Below are 14,500 nucleotides of genomic sequence, written 5' to 3'. Positions count from 1 at the left end.
AGCTGCCTGCCTGCCCAGCACCATCTGAGCCATCCGTCTGCCCAGCGCCGTCTGAGCCATCCGTCTGCCCAGCGCCATCTGAGCCATCCGTCTGCCCAGCGCCATCTGAGCCATCCGTCTGCCCAGCGCCGTCTGAGCCATCCGTCTGCCCAGCGCCGTCTGAGCCATCCGTCTGCCCAGCGCCGTCTGAGCCATCCGTCTGCCCAGCGCCGTCTGAGCCATCCGTCTGCCCAGCGCCATCTGAGCCGTCCGTCTGCCCAGCGCCATCTGAGCCGTCCGTCTGCCCAGCGCCATCTGAGTCGTCCGTCTGCCTTGATTCTTCAGAGCCGCCCGTCTGTCCCGAGCCATTAGAGCCGCCCGTCTGTCCCGAGCCATTAGAGCCGTCCGTCAGTCAGGAGCCGCTAGAGCCGTCTGTCAGTCAGGAGCCGCTAGAGCCGTCCGTCAGTCAGGAGCCGCCAGAGCCGCCAGCCAGTCAGGAGCTGCCAGAGCCGCCAGCCAGTCAGGAGCTGCCAGAGCCGCCAGCCAGTCAGGAGCTGCCAGAGCCGCCAGCCAGTCAGGAGCTGCCAGAGCCGCCAGCCAGTCAGGAGCTGCCAGAGCTGCCCTCCAGTCATGAGCTGCCCTCCAGTCATGAGCTGCCTTCCAGTCATGAGCTGCCCTACAGTCATGAGCTGCCCTACAGTCATGAGCTGCCCTACAGTCATGAGCTGCCCTCCAGTCATGAGCTGCCTTCCAGTCAAGAGCTGCCTTCCAGTCATGAGCTGCCTTCCAGTCATGAGCTGCCTTCCAGTCATGAGCTGCCTTCCAGTCATGAGCTGCCTTCCAGTCATGAGCTGCCCTACAGTCATGAGCTGCCCTACAGTCATGAGCTGCCCTACAGTCATGAGCTGCCCTACAGTCATGAGCTGCCACTCAGTCCGGAGCTGCCACTCAGTCTGGAGCTGCCACTCAGTCCGGAGCTGCCACTCAGTCCGGAGCTGCCACTCAGTCCGGAGCTGCCACTCAGTCCGGAGCTGCCATTAGTCCAGAGCTACCTCTCTGTCCTGAGCTACCTCTCTGTCCTGAGCTACCTCTCTGTCCTGAGCTACCTCTCTGTCCTGAGCTACCTCTCTGTCCTGAGCTACCTCTCTGTCCTGAGCTACCTCCTAAATCATGTGGGGGCCTTGGGGAGGATTCTTAGGCCAAGGTCGTGGGCGAGGGTTGCCACTCAAAGGACGCTAAGGAGGGGGACAAAGACAGTGGTGGAGTGGTATCCTCGTCCTGCGCCGGAGCCGCCACCGCGGACAGATGCCCACCCAGACCCTCCTCTTGAGTTTTAGGGGTGCGTTCGGAGTCCGCACCTCAGGAGGGGGGTACTGTAACGTCCTAACCAGAGTTCTTATGTGTTTTGCTTGTTTAGTGTTGGTCAGGACGTGAGCTGGGTGGGAATTCTATGTTGTGTGTCTAGTTCGTCTGTTTCCTGTCTCTGTGTTTGTGTTCTGCACCAGATAGGACTGTCTCGGCTTTCACGTTTTGTTATTTTGTTATTTGTTAATGTTCACCGTTTATCGTCTGATTAAACATGTTGAACACTAACTGCGCTGCATTTTGGTCCTCTCCTTCATCCCAGGAAGAAAGCCGTTACACCAACACTAATAATAATATGCATATATTAGCAACTGGGACTGAGGAGCAGGCAGTTTACTCTTTACTCTGGGCACCTCTGGGCACCTTTTCATTCAAGCTACTCAATACTGCCCCTGCAGCCAAACACGCCCCCATAAAGAAAATTATAATTAAAAACAGGTTCAGCCACAGGTTCGACCGTGATCTTGCAGAGTTACTCCACCTCAAGATTTGCATTTGGCGAAAGGCTCGGCACACGCATACTCAAGCTGACTGGCTATCGTTCAGGCAAATGACAAATAAGTGCACTCAGGCTATCCGGAAGGCCAAAGTTAGTTACTTTAAGGAGCAGTTCTCTCTCTGTGGGTGTCACGCCCTGACCATAGATAGCTGTTTATTCTCTATGTTGGTTAGGTCGGGGTGTGATTAAGGGTGGGTTATCTAGGGGAATTATATTTCTATGTTGGCCTGGTATGGTTCCCAATCAGAGGCAGCTGTTTATCGTTGTCTCTGATTGGGGATCATATTTAAGTAGCCATTTCCCCATTGTGCTTTGTGGGATCTTGTCTAGGTATAGTTGCCTGTGAGCACTATTTTGAGCTTCACGTTTCATTTGTTCGCTTAATTGTTTTTTCCCTTTGAGTTTTCTATTCCAAATAAAAGGATGGAAACATATCACGCTGCATCTTGGTCTACTCCTTATGACGCACGTGACAGTGGGTCTAACCCCAAGAATGTCACGGATCCCTCCCAAACTTTCATCACACACACCTGTCCCCTATTCCCACTGATTAGTACTCGTATAGATGTGCCCTTTGGATTATTGTTACAATGTCCGTTGGTGCGTGTGATTACCCCCGATGCTTCTCACTCTTTATACCCTGTCCCCCTACAAAGTTTCTCCCTGCAGGCGGTCACTGAGTCCAAGGTGCTAAAGGAGCTCCATAAACGTAACCCCAAAAAAACATCTGGGTCAGATGGTTTAGACCCTTTCTTCTTTAAGGTTGCTGCCCCTATCATCACACAGCCTGTCTCTCCTTTCTGGGGAGGTTCCCATTGCTTGGAAGGCAGCCACAGTTCGTCATTTATTTAAAGGGGAGATCAAGCTGACCCTAACTGTTATAGGCCTATTTCTATTTTGCCCTGTTTATCAAAAGTGTTGGAAAAACTTGTCAACAATCAACTGACTGACTTTCTTGATGTCTATAGTATTCTCTTGGGTATGCAATCTGGTTTCTGCTCAGGTTATGGATGTGTCACTGCAACCTTAAAGGTCCCCAATGATGTCACCATTGCCCTTGATTCTAAGCAATATTGTGCTGCTATTTTTATTGACTTGGCCAAAGCTTTTGATATGGTAGACCATTCCATTCCTGTTTGCCGGCTAAGAAGTATTAGTGTCTCTGAGGGGTCGTTGGCCTGGTTTGCTAACTACCTCTCTCAAAGAGTGCAGTGTATAAAGTCAGAAAATCTGCTGTCTCAGCCCCTGCCTGTCACCAAGGGAGTACCCCAAGGCTCGATCCTAGGCCCCACGCTCTTCTCAATTTACATCAACAACATAGCTCAGGCAGTAGGAAGCTGTCTCATCCATTTATATGCAGATGATACAGTCTTATACTCAGCTGGCCCTTCCCCAGATATTGTGTTAAATGCTCTACAACAAAGATTTCTTAGTGTCCAACAAGCTTTCTCTACCCTTAATTAACCTTGTTCTGAACACCTCCAAAACAAAGGTAATGTGGTTTGGTAAGAAGAATGCCCCTCTTCCCACAGGTGGTATTACTACCTCTGAGGGTTTAGAGCATGAGGTAGTCATCTCATACAAGTACTTGGGAGTATGGCCAGACGGTACACTGTTCTTCTCTCAGCACATATCAAAGCTGCAAGCTAAAGTTAAATCTAGACTTGGTTTCCTGTATCGTAATTATTCCTTTTTCACCCCAGCTGCCAAACTAACCCTAATTCCTACCCATGCTAGATTACGGAGACATAATTTATAGATCGGCAAGTAAGCGTGCTCTCGAGCGGCTAGATGTTCTTTACCATTCGGCCACCAATGCTCCTTATAGGACACATCACTGCACTCTATACTCCTCTGTAAACTGGTCATCTCTGTATACCCATCGCAAGACCCACTGGTTGATGCTTATTTATAAAACCCTCTTAGGCCTCACTCTCCCCTATCTGAGATATCTACTGCAGCCCTCATGCTCCACATACAACACCCGCTCTGCCAGTCACATTCTGTTAAAGGTCCCCAAAGCACACACATCCCTGGGTCGCTCCTCTTTTCAGTTTGCTGCAGCTAGCGACTGGAACGAGCTGCAACAAACACTCAAACTGGACAGTTTTATCTCAATCTCTTCATTCAAAGACTCAATCATGGACACTGTTCTGACAGTTGTGGCTGCTTTGTGTGATGTATTGTTGTCTCTACCTTCTTGACATTTGTGCTGTTGATTGTGCCCAATAATGTTTGTACCATGTTTTGTGCTGCTACCATGTTGTGTTGCTACCATGTTGTTGTTATGTTTTGTTTCTACCATGCTGTGTTGTCATGTGTTGCTGCCTTGCTATGTTGTTGTCTTAGGTATCTCTTTATGTAGTGGTGTGTTGTCTCTCTTGTTGTGATGTGTGTTTTGTCCTATATTTATATTGTTTTTTTTATTTTTATCCCAGGCCCCCGCCTTTTGCCTTTTGGGACACCATCATTGTAAATAAGAATTTGTTCTTAATTAACTGACTTGCCTAGTTAAATGAAGGTTAAATAAAATAAATGAATAAAAAATACCCCATCTATCTAATCTATACCCCATATCTATCTAATCTATTCCCCATATCTATCGAATCTATACCCCATGTATCGAATCTATATCCCATCTATCTAACCTATATCCTATCTAATCTTTATCCCATTAATCTAATCTATACCCCATCTATTTAATCTATACCCCATCTATCTATTCTATATCCCATCTATGTAATCTATACCCCATCTATCTAATCTATACCCCATATATCTAATCTATACCCCATCTATCTAATCTATACCCCATCTATCTAATCTATACCCCATCTCTATGTAAAGTATACCCCATCTATCGAATCTATACCCCATCTATCTAATCTATACCCCATCTCTATGTAAAGTATACCCCATCTATCTAATCTATACCCCATCTATTTAATCTATACCCCATCTATCTAATCTATACCCCATATATCTAATCTATACACCATATATCTAATCTATACCCCATCTATCTAATCTATACCCCATCTCTATGTAAAGTATACCCCATCTATCTGATCTATACCCCATCTATCTAATCTATACCCCATCTATCTAATCTATACCCCATCTCTATCAAATCTATACCCCATCTCTATCAAATCTATATTCCATCTATCTAATCTATACTCCATCTATCTAACCTATACCCCATCTAACTAATCTATACCCCATCTATCTAATCTATATACATCTAACTAATCTATACCCCATCTATCTAATCTATACCCCATCTAACTAATCTATACCCCATCTATCTAATCTATACCCCATCTCTATCAAATCTATATTCCATCTATCAAATCTATACTCCATCTAACAAATCTATACCCCATCTAACTAATCTATATCGCATCTATCTAATCTATATACATCTATCTATTCTATACCCCATCTATCTAATCTATATACATCTATCTATTCTATTCCCCATCTATCTAATATATACCCCATCTATCTAATCTATACCCCATCTATCTAATCTATACCCCATCTATGTAATCTATACCCCATCTAACTATTCTATACCCCATCTATCCAATCTATACCCCATCTATCTAATCTATACCCCATCTATGTAATCTATAACCCATCTATCTAATCTATATACATCTATCTATTCTATACCCATCTATCAAATCCATATTCCATATATCTAATATTTACCCCATCTATCTAATCTATACCCCATTTCTATCTAATCTATACCCCATATATCTAATCTATACCCCATCTATTTCATCTATACCCCATCTATCTAATCTATATCCCATCTATGTAATCTATACCCCATATATCTAATCTATACCCCATCTATCTATTCTATATCCCATCTATGTAATCTATACCCCATATATCTAATATTTACCCCATCTATCTAATCTATACCCCATATATCTAATCTATACCCCATCTATTTAATCTATACCCCATCTATCTAATCTATATCCCATCTATGTAATCTATACCCCATATATCTAATCTATACCCCATCTATCTAATCTATACCCCATCTCTATCTAATCTATATTCCATCTATCTAATCTATACCCCATATATCTAATCTATACCCATCTATCTAATCTATACCCCATCTCTATCTAAAGTATACCCCATCTATCTAATCTATACCCCATCTATCTAATCTATACCCCATCTATCTAATCTATACCCCATCTCTATCAAATCTATATTCCATCTATCTAATCTATACTCCATCTATCTAACCTATACCCCATCTACCTAATCTATACCCCATCTACCTAATCTATATACATCTATCTATTCTATACCCCATCTAACTAATCTATACCCCATCTATCTAATCTATACCCCATCTCTATCAAATCTATATTCCATCTATCTAATCTATACTCCATCTAACTAATCTATACCCCATCTAACTAATCTATACCCCATCTACATCTATCTATTCTATTCCCCATCTATCTAATCTATACCCCATCTAACTATTCTATACCCCATCTATTTAATCTATACCCCATCTATGTAATCTATATACATCTATCTATTCTATACCCATCTATCAAATCTATATTCCATCTATCTAATCGATACTCCATCTATCTAATCTATACCCCATCTATCAAATCTATATTCCATCTATCTAATCGATACTCCATCTATCTAATCTATACCCCATCTTTCTAATCTATACCCCGTCTCTTTAGATCAGAGCAGATGAAAGGAAAGACATAAGTCTTCTTAATGCTAAATGGAAATGCACTTCTTTATGTTGTCAGACCAGAACATTGTAGCCCCCCATGAGTATGCCCGTGACCTCTGCCCTGGATGTGGTTCACCACAACACTGATGAGTCCATCATAGAAAGATCAATTTAGATGTCATCTCCCAACCAGCCTCCTGTGGTCATAAACTTGCATCTTATTTTATTCACTCACTGACTGACTGATTCGCTGCGCTGACACAAGTCGGCACATTTCCCTCATTCCTCTCTTTTCTTGTTTGCCCTGTTTTTCTTTAAAGAAAACCGTATATACAGCTCAGTTAAAGACCTAAGATTTAAACATCCACTGCATGCCTTCGAATGCATTGACATGCCCTTGGAAAAACATTTTAGACATTTCTACTCTCTCCTTGAGAAATGCAGTCCTGGGTTGAGAGCCGCAGATATAAAGGGAGAGGAAATTTTAAACTGCCTGTGAAAGGACTGACTTGACAAGAGGAAAACAGATAGCCCAGACACAGATGGAGAGAGAGATATGAAAGAGGAGAGTCGAAGACCGAGGGAAGGGGACAAGGAGACACAGTCAGACAGACGTAAAGCAGTAGCGCAGTGTGCTGTCCCACTGAGGAAGAGGTGTCTCTTGGTGAACTATAGAGACTAGACAGAGGAGAGCGAGGAGGGCTAGAGAGAGACAGAGAAAGAGATCTAGACCAGTGTGTGTCATAGAAGTGAAGAAGAGGTGTCTCTTGGTGGTCTCCTTCCTCTTCTCCAGACAAGGGTTGAGCAGTCTCAGTAGCTGTAGGACCCTCTCCTCCCTGCGGAAATCAGTCAGTCAGGCATAGATGTTCCAGTTGAGACCTCTGATGTAGAGACGCAGTGTTGCTGAGTTGTGTTTCTGGACAATCTCCACTCTGGGCATGAACCTGGAGGAAACACTCATACACTGTTACTACCTGGGAGGTAATGGGTGCATAACAAGACTTGTTGTGTGTTTGTGTGTGTGTGTCTATACTGTATCAGTGTGCTGTACAGTACTGGGCGATCTTGATGTAGTAGTGTGTGGGCTTGGGCATGAGGAATTCCCCAGGGATCTCCACCTCAGCGGTCTGGGCGGAGAAGTTGCTGAGGAAGCGACACTTCTCCTCGATCAGGAAGAACTTGGGCAGCTGCTTGGCCTTGGCATCCAGGATCTTGATCCACTTCTTCAGCTAGGAGATGAGGTTGTGGAGCTTCATGGAGCCAGGCACGCTGAAGTCAAAGTCTGCATGGGGACAGAGACACAGAGAAAGGGGTTGATAACCTACATGAGGCTGGAGGTAGTGGAGACAGACAACATGTTAGAAGGATGAGGCTGGATGTAGTGTAAGAAGTGGAGGTAGTGGAGGTTGACAACATGTTAGACGGATGAGGCTGGAGGTAGTGGAGGCAGACAACATGTTAGAAGGATGAGGCTGGATGTAGTGTAAGAAGTGGAGGTAGTGGAGGTTGACAACATGTTAGACGGATGAGGCTGGAGGTAGTGGAGGTTGACAACATGTTAGAAGGATGAGGCTGGATGTAGTGTAAGAAGTGGAGGTAGTGGAGGTTGACAACATGTTAGACGGATGAGGCTGGAGGTAGTGGAGGTTGACAACATGTTAGAAGGATGAGGCTGGATGTAGTGTAAGAAGTGGAGGTAGTGGAGGTTGACAACATGTTAGACGGATGAGGCTGGAGGTAGTTGAGGTTGACAACATGTTAGAAGGATGAGGCTGGATGTAGTGGAGGTTGACAACATGTTAGAAGGATGAGGCTGGATGTAGTGTAAGAAGTGGAGGTAGTGGAGGTTGACAACATGTTAGACGGATGAGGCTGGAGGTAGTGGAGGTTGACAACATGTTAGACGGATGAGGCTGGAGGTAGTGGAGGTTGACAACATGTTAGACGGATGAGGCTGGAGGTAGTGGAGGTTGACAACATGTTAGACGGATGAGGCTGGAGGTAGTGGAGGTTGACAACATGTTAGAAGGATGAGGCTGGAGGTAGTGGAGGTTGACAACATGTTAGAAGGATGAGGATGAAGGTAGTGGACGTAGTGGAGGTAGACAACATGTTAGAAGGATGAGACTGGAGTTAGTGGAGGTAGAAGGAAGCCAACACCAAAGCCTACACTGACAAACATACAATTCTAAGTTTGGGTTCAAATGGTTTAGTCTATTATGGTTCATAGAGAAAACGACATTATTTAGTCTTTTAAAGTTCATACAGAAAACTAAATGGTTTAGTCCAGTGGTTCACACATTTTTTATAGTCCCGTACCCCTTCAAACATTCAACCTCCAGCTGCGTACCCCCTCTAGCACCAGAGTCAGCACACTCTCAAATGTTGTTTTTTGCCATCATTGTAAACCTGCCACATAAGATACATTTATTAAACATAAGAATGAGTGTGAGTTTTTTGTCACACCCGGCTCGTGGGAAGTGACAAAGAGCTCTTATAGGACCAGGGCACAAATAAAAACATAATAAATAATAATGAATAATTTTGCTCTTATTTAACCATCTTACATATAAAACCTTATTTGTTCATCAAAAATTGTGAATAACTCATCACAGGTTAATGAGAAGGGTGTGCTTGAAAGGATGCACATAACTCTCCAATGTTGGGTTGTATTGGAGAGAGTCTGCCTTAAATCATTTTCCACACACAGTCTGTGCCTGTATTTAGTTTTCATGCTAGTGAGGGCTGAGAATCCACTCTCACATAGGTACGTGGTTGCAAAGGGCATCAGTGTCTTAACAGCGCAATTTTCCAAGGCAGGATTCTCTGTTCAGAAATCTGGCAGTGGCTTCTGATTAAATTCAAATTTCACAGAACCGCTTGTTGCAATTTCGATGAGGCTCTCTTGTTCAGATATCGATAAGTGGACTGGAGGCAGGGCATGAAAGGGATAACGAATCCAATTGTTTGTGTCATCCATTTTGGGAAAGTACCTGCGTAATTGCGCACCCAACTCACTCAAGTGCTTCGCTATATCACATTTGACATTGTCCGTAAGCTTGAGTTTGCACACAAAAAATCATACAATGATGGAAAGACCTGTGTGTTGTCCTTGTTAATGCAGACAGAGAAGAGCTCCAACTTCTTAATCATAGTCCCTGTAATCCTAGATTCAGATCATTCAGGAGAGAAAAAACATCACCCAGATAGGCCAGTCGTGTGAGAAACTCGTCATCATGCAAGCGGTCAGACAAGTGAAAATTATGGTCAGTAGAGAAAACTTTTTTTTTTAAACGTGTCAATACCTTGCCTCTTGATAACCAGCGCACTTCTGTATGTTGTAAAAGCGTTACATTGTCGCTGCCTATATCATTGCATAATGCAGAAAATACACGAGAGTTCAGGGGCCTTGCTTTAACAAAGTTAACCATTTTCCCTGTAGTGGCCAAAACGTCTTTCAGGTCGGTGGATGCCGCAGTGTACCCAAGTGGCGACGGGAGAAACTGCTTGCACGCGCGGTACCACTCCATTATGTCTCCCTGTCATGGCTTTTGTGCCATCAGTACAGATACCAACATGAGCAGCAGCTACGTTTGGCTACATACGAACCGTTAGTGGAATTCCCACAAGAGAGTAACGGTTGATGTGATTGGATGTGAATGATTTGACTAGGCTACCTGTATTTGACATTGTGTTGTTATTTCACTGAACACTAAATGGTTTAATTTTATTTTTGGCAGTGAAACGAGGCTACTCAGGCGAGAAAAAAACCTCACCCAAATGTATAGCCCCGTTGGAAAATATAAATGGACTGTTTAAAAAAACTGGTGGTACGTGTACCCCAGTTTGGGAATACCTGGTTTAGTCTATTAAGGTTCATACAGAAAACTAAATGGTTTTGTTTCCATGAATGTTAGAAATGACCAAAGAGAGCAAAGCTGAGACTGAAAAGAACCAATGAATAAGAGGCAGAAATAAGCTCTTCGTCATCATATCAACAAAAGTGCTGTACATTTTCCACCCAATCCCCCATGGAGCTAGTCTACTGATACAATCACAAGTCCCTCTCACAAGAAAAGGGATTCAACTCCATATTCAAGTCACAACTGACATTGTGCAAATTCTTGGGAGGGAATTGTATAACAAAAGGTGCAAGCAGAAAGGGAGCCACGGTGAAGGCCCCAGGACATCTTTATCAAGCGTGCAGAAACCTGCTCCAGTATCATGTGGCTGCTGTTCTCTGCTTGTTGTAATGAAACCATGAAAGTGTATCAGAGAAGGAAAGGCCTTGCCATTTCCCACTGTCTAAGGGAAGTATAACGCTTGAAATAAACCTTTAATTCCAATGTTCCTTTTTTAACTGCCTGCGCTTTGCTAGCCTAGGGGAGATGGTGAATTTGAAATAGGGTAGTCTTGTTGAATTGCCAATGATTCAGCGGCATAAAAGTATAAATAACCTACAAATAGAACACATGAACTGCAACTGTCTTTATTTTACAAGATCATTTTCATTACTGTCTCAATTATTTTGTGATATCAAAAGGTACGTAAACAGAGTAAATAGGAAGAAGAGGAGAGTTGAAAATAGAACACATCTTGACATTGCAGCGTGGCCATATAGTGGAAACTGCGTCCCAGCAAAAGTAAGGAGGAGGGGGGCTATTTTAGCTCCCTTTTTATCTGACTGCTGATCAGTCATCTCATGCTGCTGTGAACAACAAGCTCCCTGCTCGCTAATCCCTAGTCTCTTCACACAGCCTCAGATACCTGCTCCCTGACCTGAGACTGGAACACTAGGAGGCCTGGAACTCCACCCCTGACCCCCTTCATCATGTCCAGAGAACCACAGTGGTTACAGTGGAGTTAGTATATTACATTTACACAAATCATGAATGCTTTTAAAAAATATATATATTTAGTACTTTCCAAATAAACTTTACATGGGTAGCCATGAGAAAGACACATCAATATGACAACAAAAACAAAATATTGTAGTGCTCTCTCTCTCTCCCTCTCCAGATATACTCTAGACACCTAAAACAATCCTGCCATGAAGTTACAATCATTTATTAAAAGGTACATCAAAACAACTGCTACTGAACTTCAAGTAGGCCTACAATTTGAACAGCGGCCTGAATGTCTGAGAAAACAATACAGATCCCAAAGATGGGAGATAAAACCTGAACATGGAGACTACGTGTGTGTGTGTGTGTGTGTGTGTGTGTGTGTGTGTGCGTGCGTGCGTGCGTGCGTGCGTGCGTGCGTGCGTGCGTGCGTGCGTGCGTGCGTGCGTGCGTGATGCATAAACAGTTAAAACATTTCTCTTATCTCAGGGCCCTATGATGCATTGCATTTGCAAAAGACCAAATTTGATAAAATTCTGTCAGTCATTTGTGCACGATGAGGCCGCAGTGTGATGCCACCATGGCTAAAGACACGCTCCACCGGAGCACTGGAGGCAAGCACTGCCAAGACCCTGATGGCCACTCGGGACAGTGAAGGAAGAGCCTTCATGTTCATCGCCCAGAACAAGAGGGCATTCTGTCCTTCGCATATGTCAAGGTAGTGACTTAACTGTAGTTCTGGAGTGGTCCCAACAGCTTTCTTCTGCCTCTTACAGTATGCTGCAAACAGCCCTTCTTCTTGTCCAAGACTATGGTCCTCTCTCTCTTCCTCATCAACAAGAGGCACTGCTTGCTCAGTCCCTGCAGCATCTTGCAGAATCAGTTCTGGCAAACATGTAAAAGCATAGCAGAAACAAAAAGGCCGGTATTAGAGTATTGGTGATGCAGTGGGTTAAACTGATAAAGTATTATTGTTGCAGTCAATTTGATTAAATTATGAGAAAAAGTTACTTTAAACTCAATAATATTTACCTTTCACTCTTTGTGCCACCTCCTCCTTGACCAGTACATGGTGCTCCGCCCACATCAGAGGAACATCCAGATCCAAGGCAGCTGCTTTGAGGTAGACTGGATCTGAAAAGTGGGCAGTGATTCCATCTTGTGTCCTGGCCATTTTCACATTGATGAAGATTCCAATAAATATTTTGTTCAGGGATGCCTGGAGACTTCTGACAGGACAGAGGGAACAACAGAACTGATTGTGACTATCTTCTCCCCCTGTGTCATATCTGTTGCTTCTCCAAATGGCTTCAGAATGTCCACCAACTCCTTCAACTTATTCAACTACCATACTGTGAACAGCAACTCCTTGTGCCCAGCCTTTTCTGGAACATGACAGAGCTTTAGATGGTCACATTGGATAACTGCCTTCACTTGTCTCAGTGTTGAGTTCCATGTTGTGTTGACAGCAGCAGGGATGCCTCTTTCCCCGAATTCAGCCTCAAACACGTCTTTGAATGTTCTGCTTGTATGCAGCAGGGAGCTGATTTTTGATAACTTTGAAAGAGAAGGAGTCATCACTTTTGTTTCCTTCAAGCCATCTCCCACCACCAGCTGGAGAGTGTGGGCAAAACACTGCAAGCGCTGCTTTTTTGCAATAGCAGCATCTACTGTTTGCTGGTCTTCCAGGGTTAGGTCATTCCAGAGCTCTGGGTCATCAAGGTGATCTTCGTCATGTACTTCATCTTCTTGTTCAATGGGGAAGCACACCGTGGATGTTTTTCTCATGTTGGCAGCATTGTCACTAATGATATAGTCCAATTTATCTTTAATGCTGTACTCGTCACATATGGCCTCAAATTGCTCACAGATTCTTTTGGCCTTGTGTGGGCCTTTGAAGCGGTCACAGGCCAAGAGATTGGACTTGAGCTGTATCCTCTCTCCATCTTTCTCCATACAGTGCACAGTGACACCAAGGAACCCCCTCATCTTTCGGTCGGACCAAATGTCCACTGTGACTGAAACATGGTCAGTGTTGCTCAACTGAGTTTTGAGTTTTTTCAGTTTTGAACGTCTCTCTGTAGCGAGGTTCTCTACTTTTGATGTCAATGTTCTGTGACACACTGGGCTGTACTTACACACTGGGCTGTACTTACACACTGGGCTGTACTGACACACTGGGCTGTACTGACACACTGGGCTGTACTGACACACTGGGCTGTACTGACACACTGGGCTGTACTGACACACTGGGCTGTACTGACACACTGGGCTGTACTGACACACTGGGCTGTACTGACACACTGGGCTGTACTGACACACTGGGCTGTACTTACACACTGGGCTGTACTGACACACTGGGCTGTACTGACACACTGGGCTGTACTGACACACTGGGCTGTACTGACACACTGGGCTGTACTGACACACTGGGCTGTACTTACACACTGGGCTGTACTGACACACTGGGCTGTACTTACACACTGGGCTGTACTTACACACTGGGCTGTACTTACACACTGGGCTGTACTTACACACTGGGCTGTACTTACACACTGGGCTGTACTTACACACTGGGCTGTACTTACTGTCAACCACTGACAGAAAGTGACCAAAACTCTTGTTTTCCACAATAGACAGAGGCAAGTTGCAATCGATAACTAGGTCAGACAGTATTGCATTGTTGATAGCTTTCTGCTGTGGATGATTCATGCTCTACTGCCCTACATAAGTCTCCATGAACTGTGAGATTGGAGACTGTTGTGGTTAATTGAGCAGCGGCAGTAGCACAGCAGCCGCAACCCGTGTCAGTACAGCTGTACTTACACACTGGGCTGTACTTACACACTGGGCTGTACTTACACACTGGGCTGTACTTACACACTGGGCTGTACTTACTGTCAACCACTGACAGAAAGTGACCAAAACTCTTGTTTTCCACAATAGACAGAGGCAAGTTGCAATCGATAACTAGGTCAGACAGTATTGCATTGTTGATAGCTTTCTGCTGTGGATGATTCATGCTCTACTGCCCTACATAAGTCTCCATGAACTGTGAGATTGGAGACTGTTGTG

General features: G+C 44.3%; 1 pseudogene; it reads right to left on the bottom strand.

The window, feature by feature from the left end:
- Window positions 1-14,500, bottom strand: part of LOC120017849 — a 46,272-nt pseudogene that overhangs the window by 23,987 nt on the left and 7,785 nt on the right.

Source organism: Salvelinus namaycush, chromosome 22 (genome assembly GCF_016432855.1).
Source record: "Salvelinus namaycush isolate Seneca chromosome 22, SaNama_1.0, whole genome shotgun sequence".
Lineage (NCBI taxonomy): Eukaryota > Metazoa > Chordata > Actinopteri > Salmoniformes > Salmonidae > Salvelinus > Salvelinus namaycush.
The sequence above is the reverse complement of the archived record's forward strand: the minus strand, read 5'-3'. Positions and strand labels throughout refer to the sequence as shown.